Source organism: Capsicum annuum, chromosome 6 (genome assembly GCF_002878395.1).
Source record: "Capsicum annuum cultivar UCD-10X-F1 chromosome 6, UCD10Xv1.1, whole genome shotgun sequence".
In the NCBI taxonomy this organism is placed as follows: Eukaryota; Viridiplantae; Streptophyta; class Magnoliopsida; order Solanales; family Solanaceae; genus Capsicum; species Capsicum annuum.
The window spans coordinates 194,887,487-194,897,129 of record NC_061116.1 but is presented as its reverse complement, the minus strand read 5'-3'; the positions used below and the strand labels follow the sequence as shown (position 1 = coordinate 194,897,129).

At 37.6% G+C, this 9,643-nt stretch overlaps 1 non-coding gene across 1 annotated transcript; it reads left to right on the top strand.

The window, feature by feature from the left end:
* Positions 1–8,881: 8,881 nt before the first annotated feature.
* LOC124899762 lies at positions 8,882–8,988 on the top strand. Its single transcript, XR_007057326.1, has one exon. It is a non-coding gene; the product is annotated as a small nucleolar RNA R71 (small nucleolar RNA).
* Positions 8,989–9,643: the final 655 nt, after the last annotated feature.

The following is a 9,643-nucleotide window of genomic DNA, read 5'->3' as shown; positions in this document are numbered from 1 at the left end:
ACAGAAGTCTTATGTGGATGTTCTTAGAAAGGATCTCGAATTCGAGGTCGATGACTATGTCTATCTCAAAATCTCTCCCATGAAGGAAGTGAAGAGATTCAGCAAGAAGGGAAAGCTCAGTCCCCGATATTTTGATCCCTTCAGGATTCTCAGTCGCTTCAGTAAGGTAGCCTATAAGCTCGAATTGCCTCCAGATCTAGCCTCAGTTCATTTAGTCTTCCATGTCTCTTTGCTCAAGAAGTGCATAGGTGACCCAGTAGTAGTAGTCCCTATTCAGAGCGTTGACATTTATAATAGCCTCTCTTATAAAGAGATTCCAATTGAAATCCTTGACTATCAGACTCGTAGGCTAAGGAACAAAGAAGTCCCTTTAGTTAAGGTTCTTTGGCGGAATCAGTCCATAGAGGGAGCTACTTGGGAAGCGGAAGCAGACATGCGAACCAAGTATCCTCATCTTTTCTCCCCTAATTCAAACTTAGCTTGAGGTAACCATTTTTTTTAAGCTTATTCAGTTACATGTTCAAAATTCCATTATAAAACTGGTATCAAGTATCAGTGCATAGCTTATTCTGTATTCATCAGTTCAGCTTATTAGTCATGCATCAGATATGCATGTTCAGTTGGGCTATATTCAGTTTACAATTCAATTCAATCCTAAAATCATGTGCCAGTTGATCATGATTAGTGTATGTGTCGTTTTATCTTTTCTCCCCTCTAAAGCAGTCACCATTCGAGGATGAATGTTTCCAAGGAGGAGATATTGTAATACCCCAAAAAATCCAAACCAATATTAGAGACATGTACCAAGTTTATGAATAGTACATCATGGTTATTTTATAGTTTTATGAGAAGGTTAGATATATATTAAGGCTTTAAATAACTCCCATCTATCGGACCAATCAAAACATTTCTTACAGATTGAATTTTTTATAAGGATATTGGTATAGTCAAATTCAAACGAGAATATCTCTCATTATACTTGGAATTTTTGTGCTCATGACCTATCAACAGATAGATAATTTAATTATATTTCCAACGATACCAATTTCTCCTAAATCCAATATCGGAGCAAAGAGTTATTCCTATTTTACTCCAGCATGTCAGGCTGGAAATAGTGTGACGACATTCGTGGTAGTTTACCACATTTGTGATGCCTTATAATGAAGTTCTATAGCCTTAGGCAGAAAACAGCTCCTAAGTGACTACATTCATGGTAGCTTACCACATTTGTGAGGCCTAGTCACAAATGTAATCAGCCTTAGGCAAAAACCAGTTCCTAAGTGACAACATTCGTGGTAGCTTACCACATTTGTGATGCCTTGTCACAAATGTCATCAGCCTTAGGCAGAAACTAGCTCCTAAGTGATGAAATTCATGGTAGCTTACCACATTTGTGACGCCTTGTCATAAATGTCGTCAGACTTAGGCAGAAACCATCAATTGCAGCTCCTGTGTGACGACATTTTTGACGACTTGTCACATTTTTGACGCCTTGTCACAAATATCGTCAGCTATGATTTTCAGCAATTAGGAATTTATTTCATAAGGGTATTTTGGTCATTTACTTCACCTTCCATGACTTATAACCCTACAGATGCATAATTTTTCCCATTTTCTTCAGTTAAGCATCTTAAAAACCCTCTCTTACACTCTCAACCACAAGATTAGGGTTTTCTCTCAAGATCATCTCCTCAAGAGCAAGACTAAGGAATTCTTCAAGAACCTTCAGAAACATTAGATCTCTTTCAAGATTCAATCACTAAGGTATGCGTAGTGTTCATCTATGGATCCAATCCGTTCATAGAACTCAAGAACCATGTTTTAAATACTATTTTGTGAACTTTTTGTGGTGATATAAGCATGTACATATTGATGATTGTTGTTTAAGTTTTAAGATGATATCTAGAGGTTTTTTCATGGAATATAAATGCTTGTTAGTTGAAAACTATGAACCTTAGATGGTGTAAAATGGTACAAGTTATGAAACACACCTATGCCTTAAAGAATGCATGCAAGGTGTTCGATAAAATGCTTAGGATGGTAGAAATTCATGTTTATATGGTTCCATGTGTCTAAATGACAAGTCCATGTTAGCTATATACTTTAATATAAATTCCCTATTTTTCATATATTGCTATTGTTGTGGTATGAAGCATGTATGATAATGGAGATATACAATATGCACATGAAATATAGCTATGCACTCCCTACCATGTTTAATATGTTGAGGAACTACATGATGTCTAATATCCTCTATTTATGATAATGTGAATTGTGGACTCCAATCTTATGATCAAGTCAGTCATGTTGTGTCAGTTTCCTTCCATCGAGTCCTGGGGGTATTCATATTCGAAAACTATAGTTGTGTGCCTAGAGCCATGTCATGTTTCACGATATACAAAATCAAGCCATGATTCAGTAGAATTCAGTTAGTCATGTGACTTAGGAAACCTCATGGTCTCAGTAAGTTATCAGATATCAGTAGTATTCCATCAGTCGATGGAATTCAGTAAGTTCCACTTACGTATAGTCAGTTAAATCATGTTTAGTCTCTTGATAAAGGAGTAGGAGTTAGCACCGAGTGAACCCAAGGATGGGAACTCACCTGTATATGAGGGTATGATTCTTAGCAGTCATCCTTGCATTCCATAACTATGTAGCCAGCATATGCTGAGACATCGTAGCCTGTTATATGAGGGTAGATGAGGTGGCTTAATCTATTATATATGGGTTCCCACTGTTCTTACTAGAGTTACCTGTTATATGAGGGTCGCTCATATGTTATCCTTACTGGTGGCGGGGTATTGACGTCCTTTCAGTCAGGGCAGAGGTTGGACCCCATCTTAGCCATAATGGCACATATGGGGCATGTCAGTTAAACAAATACCTCCCACAGTTTTAGACTCATTCTCAGTAAAAGAAATTAGATAGTTCTTCAGATATCAGTATACCAGGACATCAGATATAGTCAAATTCAATTATAGTGCGGAACTCAGAAAGTTCCATCAGATTTAAGACTGTCAGATACAGTTGCCCATGTTATCAGAACTACAGTTTCAGTCATGTCAGTTATCATTAAAACATGTATTAGCGTACAGATCTAGCTATCACGTATTCTTGATTTTAGTTACTATGTATGTATTTTTACACTCTCACGTTTATATCAGTCAGTCAGTTAGCATTGTTCATGTATGCAAACCCTTTGCATTAGCTACCTTACTCATATACTCAGTACTCCAGTTGTACTAACGCATTTACAATATGGTGCTTTCTTTCTATGTTACACCATAGGTTCAGAGACAAGAGCTCCAGACCAGTAGTAGCAGTATCATTTTCAGTCACAGAGATTCAGTGAGTCCTCTTCATTTGAGGATAATATGATTTGATTTATTCATTATTATTTTAGCCAGTTATTAGTTTACGGAGTTAGTTGGAGACATGTTCCTTCAACTCCTTATTCAGACAGTACTTAGAGGCTTTCAGATTCAGTATTCAGACTTATGTTCAGATTTGATTCAGTTTTCAGCTGTTTTGGGTATCTTTCACCCATATGGATATTATGTTTTGACATATTCTTTATTTAGTTAAACCTTATGGCCTACATGTTCATGTTTTCTGCATTATTACGTTATATATACAGTGTACAAGTACAGATATCATTTATGGGTTAGATTGTGGTCCCTCGGGGTCATGAGCACCGTGTAGCATTCCGATTCAGAAAATCAGGGCGTTACATCACATATCCTTACTTGAATTTGACAGTTTTCAAAATACCCAGTTCCGCATCGTGCTATGCTTCAAAATCAGATTCCTTATGTCATTCTCACTCTTTTCTTACTTGAGAAAATCCCCACTTACACATATCATTTTGCAAACCTGATTGCTTTTTTAAAATGTGATAATCTCCTTATTTTACTTTGAAATTCCTAGTAATCTCAAACAAAAACAACCAAAATTGTAAGTAAAAGTGGGTTGCTTCCCACTCAGCACCTTAGTTTTGGTCGTGGCAGACTCATTTTTTTGTATTTTTCTTTTCTTTTTAATTTTACAAGCCAAAAATTAAACTACCTATTACAATACATGTGTGGGTTGTCTCCCACATAGTGCCTTATTTTACGTCGGGGCACGACTCAGCTCGTCATCACTCATCTTCAAAAGTGATAGATTACTTGTGCTTGGCTGGATGATCCGCCAAATAATGCTTTACATGCTGTCCATTCACAAGGAACTTCTCCGTCTTCTCTTTGTTCCACAAATCCACAGCTCCATGGGGTGTCATGCGCACCACTTCAAAAGGTCCGGACAATTTCAATCATAATTTACCCTGAAACAACTTAAGCCGTGAATTAAACGACAACACAAGTTTTCCGGGTTCAAATTCCCTAACTTGAATTTTCTTGTCATGCCATGTTTTGGTCTTCTCCTTGTAAAGCTTAGAATTTTCATAGGCGTGGAGTCTAAACTCATCAAGCTCATTCAGTTGCAATAACCTTCTTTCTCCCGCGGCAGTCATCTCAAAATTCATGTTCTTCACAGCGCAATATGTTTGGTGTTCCAACTCTACAGGAAGATGACACGCCTTACCATACACTAAGCAATATGGAGATGTCCTAATGGTCATTTTGTACGCTGTTCGATATTCCCAAAGTGCATCATCCATCTTATTCTCCCAATCTTTTCTCTGCCCATTCACAGTCTTCTAAAGTATTTGTTTAATTTCCCAATTGGATACCTCTACTTGTCCACTTGTTTTAAGATGGTATGCAGTGGCAACCTTGTGCCAAACACCATATTTAGCAAGAAGATTCTTAAACCAGTTGTTGATAAAGTGCGTACCTTCATCACTAATTATTGCTTTTGGCATACCAAATCTGGAAAATATGTTCTTCTTCATAAACTTCAGCACCACTCTTGCATCATTAGTCAGACTCGCCATAGCTTCCACCCATTTAGAGACATAGTCAACTGCAACAAGAATGTATAAATTACCTTTTGAAGGTGGGAAGGGCCCATGAAATCAATCCCCCAAACATCAAAGACTTCTACTTCTAAAATATTGCTCAGGGGTATCTCATGACGCCTAGATATAGTACCAACCTTTGAAATTGATCACAACTCTTTACAAACACCAATGCATCTCTAAATAGAGTCGGCCAAAAAAAGCCTAATCGTAATACTTTCCTCGCAATCCTTTCACCCCATGATGTCCACTATATGGAGTTGAGTGGCAATCTTATAACGCCTTTGAAAATTCAGCCTCTGGGATACACTACGAATCACTCCATCTAGACCCTGCTTGAAAAGGTACGGTTAATCCCAAATTTAAACATGAGAATCATGGAGTAATTTATTCCTTTGATGCAAGGTGGTTTCGAAAGGATACACCCCACAAACTATCAGGTTTACAATGTCAGCATACCATGGGAACTCAACTGCCTCTAATAACAACTACTTCTCATCAGGAAAGTCTTCCTTGATACTTTGAAAGTCATCCATAATATGGTCTCAATTTTCTAGCCTTGACAAGTGATCAACAACTTGATTTTCAACTCCCTTTCTATCATGCACCTCAAGATCAAATTCTTGAAGTAGCAGAATCCACCAAATTAGTCATGGCTTTGCATCCATTTTGTTCACAAGATACTTAATAGCAACATGGTCTGCATGAACAATGACCTTGGTACCAATTAAGTAAGATCAAAATTTATCGAATGCATATACCACAGCCAATATCTCTTTCTCTGTAACTATGTAATTAACTTGAGCATCATTCGGTACCTTGCTAGCATAGTAGATCAATCAAAATATCTTCTCTTTTCTATGACCCAACATGCTCCCACTGCAATATCACTAGCATCACACATTAGCTCAAAAGGTAACTCCCAATCTGGTGCGATCAAAATAGGTGCTTCCGTCAACTTCTTCTTAATCTTTTCAAAATCTTCATGGCAATCAGCTCCAAACCCGAACTTAGCTTCTTTCTCTAATAATTTTCACATGGGACTTGCAATCTTTGAGAAATCTTGAATGAATCACCTATAGAACCCAGCATGTCCCAAAAAGCTTCGCACGCCTTTGACTGTAACTGGATGAGGCAACTTTTCAATCACTTAAACCTTTTCTTTGTCAACTTCCAGCCCTTTGCATGACACTTTATGGCCTAAGACAATTCCTTCCTTAAACATAAAATGGCACTTTTCCCAATTCAACACCAAGTTTGTTACTTCACATCGAGCTAGAACTTTATCGAGATTTTGCAAATATTTTTCAAATGAATTCCCATACACAGAGAAATCATCCATGAATACCTCCATAAATTCCTCCACCATGTCCAAGAATATCTCCATCATACACCTTTGAAATGTAGCAGGTGCATTGTATAAGCCAAAAGACATGCGTCTGACAGCATATGTACTGTATGGATAAGTGAACGTGGCCTTTTCTTGGTCTTCCGATGCTATGCCTATCTGATTGTAGCCAGAGTACCCATCCAAAAAATAATAATACTCTTGCCTTACCAATCTATCCAGTATTTGATCAATGAAGGAAATCAGATAGTGATCTTTATGAGTTGCTTCATTCAACATTCGATAATCTATACATATTCTCCAACCAATCACTGAACGTATGGGAACCAACTCATTATCATCATTTTTCACTATTGTCATTCCTCCCTTATTTGGTACACAGTGCACCGAACTCACCTATTTTCTATCAAAAATTGGGTAGACAATACCACTATCTAACCACTTGATCACTTCTTTCCGGACCACCTCCTTCATCACAGGATTTAACCTCCTTTGTTGCTGCACTCTAGATCTATACCCCTCTTCCATGTAAATATTGTGCATGAAAAATACTGGATTGGTTCCTAAAATGTCAGACATCTACCAGCCAATCTCCTTCCTTCTCCTTTTAAGTACTGCTACAGCTTTCTTTACTTGTACATTGGATATTCCTACAGACAAAATAACAGGCAAGGTATCTTGATCACCAAGAAAAATATATTGTAAGGAGGAAGAACCTTAAGCTCGAAGTTAAGAGATCTTTCAACTGAAGGCCTGGGTGGTGGACCAATTGGTCTATTCAAAGGATCGATCATCACTTTATTTGTCTCAATTACAGCCAAATTAATAACCTGGACCAATTCCAATACTTCTGAATCACCATGCAGATCATAATCCATCAAAGCTCACTCTAATGGATCATCAGACAAAAGCAACTGCCACTCTGAAGTAAGATCAATAACAGATATTGAGGACAACTCCTCATATATGGATGGCAATTTCAATGCGTTGTACACATAAAAAACCTCTACTTTATCATGTGCTCGCTTTGTTATTTTTCCAGCTGCCACATCAATAAGTGACTACCCTATTTCTAAAAAGGGTCATTCCAAAATAAATGGAACAACTGGATCAGCCTCAAAGTCAAGAATCACAAAATACATAGGAAAGATTAAAGATACCACTTGCACCAGTACATCTTCAATAATACTATCTGGTCCAGAAAGTGACCTGTCTGCCAAATGCAATACAACAGTCGTGGGTTTGGGGCTTCCAAGACACATCTTCCGATACCATGACGTGGGCATAAGATTTACGCTATCCCCCAAGTCACACAATCCACGTGCACACATAGTTTGACCAAGGGTAATCTGTAAGATAAAACTTCCTGGATTTTTCAATTTCATGGGCAGTTTATTTTGAATTTTTGCTGTTCACTCTTGAGTAAGTGCAACTGTAGCATATTTAGTCAACCAATTCTTATTGTTAACAATATCCTTTAAGTATTTAGCATATTTTGGCACACTCTACAGAAGTCAACAAGAGGAAGGTTTACTTGGACTTGTTTCAGAAGATCTAGAAACTTCTTAAAACTAGCTTCCTCTTGATGCTTTCTTTCCCTTTGATGAAAGGGTAAGGGAATAGTCTTTTTCTCTACACGAATCTCCTCACTGGCCTCTTTTTCTTTTACTTCCACTTTTGTATTCTCTTGCAAACTATCATCAGTGACCACGGGATTATTATGCTCCTGAACTATCTCCTTAGTTTACAACCCACTCTTTGTTGTACCTGCATTCACCTGTTTAGGATTAGCCTCAGTGTCGCTAGGCAATGCTCCTTATGGCCTTGTATTCTGCGATCTTGTGATTTAACCTAACTATAACTCCAAATTTCTTGTGAGAAATTTTTGACTCTTCAACTCAGCTGCAAACTATGCCTATTGAACCTTTATGTCCACCACAAACTATGCTTGTTAAGCCATAAATTGCTTAAGCATCTTTTTCATATTACTATTTGAAGCAGTCGCCTGATTATTCTGAGACGGCTGAGGATTCGGTTGCACTGGTCCCTTATACTGACTTGTATTCTGCACTTGATTTACACCCTATGATAAATTAGGGTGGTTCCTCCAATTTGGATTGTATGTACTGCCAAAATTCTGTTGAACCTGATGATTTGCATTCCCCACATAGTTCACTGAATCTGGATTAATAGAACATGCATTTGCTTTATGCTCACCACTTCCGCAAACTTCACGCCATGAATATACCTATTGAACTATATTTATTATGGCTACTAGTTGTGTTGTACCCAACTTTAAGTTGTTAAGCTGAGTAGTCATATGGTTCTTCATTACTACAGTCTGTGCTTGTAATGCAGTAAACTGATCAACCTCCAAAACCCTTACAACCTTCTTGAGAACATTCCTTGAGTATGCATGCCAATTAGGTTTCCCTTATGCAATTCTATTTAGCAAGGTATACAATTCTTTATATGTTTTCTCCAAAGCTTGACTCCCTGCTGCTGAATCTAAGAGAATATTTGTATTAGACTTAAGGCCTTCTATAAATGTATGCACCAAAACATCATTTGTTTAATGGTGATGAGGACAACTTCTGAGCATGCCCTTGAATCTCTCCCAAGCTTGGTAAAGATTTTCTCCATCTTTTTGTTTGAAACTCAATATCTCACTCCTCAATCATGCAGTTTTTTTATATGGAAAAAAATCGAATAAGAAACCTTCAAGCACAATCTTCTCATGTAGTGATAGATTGGTGTGGTTCAGCAAGTAGCCATCTCTTTGCTTCCCCCAGTAGAGAAAATGGAAAGAGTGTCAATCTGATATAATCAGCATTCACATCTTCATGAATATATGTATCGCTTATCTCCAGGAAGGTTTGTAAGTGTTGCTGTAGATCCTCATGTAAGAGTCCCTAAAATTCTCCTACAGATCTCAACAATTGCACCATATTTTGTTTCAATTCCCACCGACCTCCTATTTTAGTCTTTAGAATATTGATAGTCACGAGGTATATAAGTGGGATTGCCACTTCTTGAACAGGTCTTGCGACTGGTTGAACAGGAACAACTAGAACAACAGGAGCTGGAACATTTCTAACATTTGGATCAGCAACTATAGGATCGCGTATTTCCACCATAGGTCCCTGTTGAGTGTAGTATTGAGCTCTTCGTCTCTGATGAAAAATCACTTCTGGTTGTGCAAAGGGCTCTACTAACTTTATCCCTAGCCAGTCCAATGTTAAGCTAAACCTGCAAAAATTCAGCAGCTAAGATCAAGTTATTAACACTTAAAATTATTATCAAAAACCAAAAATTAAATAAATTTACTAATTCTA